The sequence below is a fragment of the Trachinotus anak genome, unplaced genomic scaffold, assembly GCF_046630095.1.
Source record: "Trachinotus anak isolate AG129_WGS33_773 ecotype Australia unplaced genomic scaffold, CSIRO_AGI_Tana_v1 ptg000016l, whole genome shotgun sequence".
In the NCBI taxonomy this organism is placed as follows: Eukaryota; Metazoa; Chordata; class Actinopteri; order Carangiformes; family Carangidae; genus Trachinotus; species Trachinotus anak.
In genome coordinates this window covers 21,540,695-21,542,500 of record NW_027273867.1, presented here as the reverse complement: position 1 = coordinate 21,542,500, position 1,806 = coordinate 21,540,695, and the positions used below count along the sequence as shown (strand labels likewise).

The 1,806-nt window shown below is 43.4% G+C and overlaps 1 protein-coding gene across 1 annotated transcript in view; it reads right to left on the bottom strand.

Annotated features, from left to right (window-relative positions):
• macf1a (microtubule actin crosslinking factor 1a) overlaps window positions 1–183 on the bottom strand; it is a 224,626-nt gene extending 224,443 nt beyond the window's left edge. Inside the window, exon 1 of the mRNA XM_071501060.1 lies at window positions 1–183. This exon is cut by the window's left edge and continues 259 nt beyond it. The gene's annotated coding sequence lies outside the window, so the exon portion shown is untranslated.
• Between the last annotated feature and the right edge of the window lie 1,623 nt (window positions 184–1,806).

Genomic DNA, 1,806 nt, shown 5'->3' with positions numbered 1-1,806 from the left:
CTCCTCCTTTCCCTCTCTCTCCCTCTCTCTCTCTCCCTCTGTGTCTCTCTCTCTTCTCCTCTCGCCTTCAGCAACCCCCCACCAGCCCTCCTCTGCTGGTCCGCTTGCACTCTCTCTCTCTCTCTCTCTCTCTCTCTCTCTCTCTCTCTCTCTCTTCAATAGGCTGTTTTCACGGCTCCGACACTTAACCCATGTCTATTGAGTGTGTTAAGTGTCGCGGAAATTGAGATTTCGGTTGCACTCCTGCGTCATCCGTGGCTCAGCAGCACCGCACACACACACACACACACACACACACACACACACACACACTCTCAGTTTCGGGAGGAGAGGGAGAAAAGGGCGTTCACACTGGTGTATCTGCAGCGGCTTCTCAATCCACATATATTCGGGATTACACAGAACAAGCAGCGCTGGATGTGTGTGATCTGGTCTTTTATATCACATGCAATAGTATTAATCTTGGTTTTTATAATCCCTCCACACACACACACACACACACACACACACACACACACACATACACATAACACCCCCTCCCTCTCCAAACAGCTGGAGGAAAAAAAGGGAGTAGCTCAAAAACCAATTGATTACAGCTGGTGAGGTGGAGGGAGGAGCTGCTGCCTGCTCCCAATCAGCAGGGAGAAGGTCTTCACTGTGTGGGCTGACCTTGGATATGAAGAGGTCATGAGGGTCCACAGCTCAGGGCTCGCTTGTTGGGTGTGCCACTGGATTTATAGGCAAGACTGGGATCCATGAATCTCAACCTCCAGCCATCCTGTCTTTAAAAAAGAAAAATTATTCTTTTATATTGACAATGAAAAAAACAAAACAAAAAAACACACTGCACGAAATGTAAAAGCTGCTGCCAATGTGTAGTTCTCGGTTCCACGGAGAACTACACCTTTCAGCTCTTTGTTTGTTCATCACCCCAGTTTACAGAAAAAAAACCCTCTGCACACAGACTCCTCATCACCGAACCACACACAGGAAACATAGCTTAGCATTTAGCAGCTAAAGAGCCAGATATGTCCCTCAGCAGTTGGTGGAGACCAAAGCCAGAGCTAAAAACAGAGTGACCACATTAATCAGGCCAAAAACCTGTTGCTGCATGTTTACTGTATGTGTGCTGAGAAAAGCAACAGTTTGCCACAGGGGTAAAGCTTGTAAAATGACTGCATGTCAGTGCTGTGTCTACAATTTCCATCACGTCCCCCAAGTGACAAGAAAAGATGAATCCTGCTTACATCGTCATTCAATACCAAAAATTCATGCACCCTGGAAAACAATGCACCTTAGATTTTGTGTTCACTGATTCCTCCTCTAGCTACAAACCGGTATCACTGCCATGTGTTTTTGGTTGTTTTTTAATATGTGAAAATATTATTATATATAATATAATTATACACTGACAAGTGTGATTATTTTTCTCTTTTATTCTGAATTTCCTCTTCTTATATTATGAGCTGATATGTTAAACTGTCTTGCAAATTTGAAGTCTCTGCTTTTTAATACAAAAATAAAGTATATTTGACATTTTACTTGTTAAACATTTGGGTATTCCACAAAGGTTTTTTTTATTTGTATGCACCAGTGAGGTCTGAGGTAGGTGTTATTCTTTATTTCACATCTCTTAAAACAAAATAAATTCATTTCCAAGTTGTGGGATTTTATGTCGGGTGGTGCACAGAATACCACACCGGAGTCTGAGTCAGCTCTGATCAAATTGTGACGGTGGTGAATGAAAAATGGTGTTGCATCAGTTGATGCGTCTGTCTTTTGCGAGGCTGTCTGGAGCTCAGACCC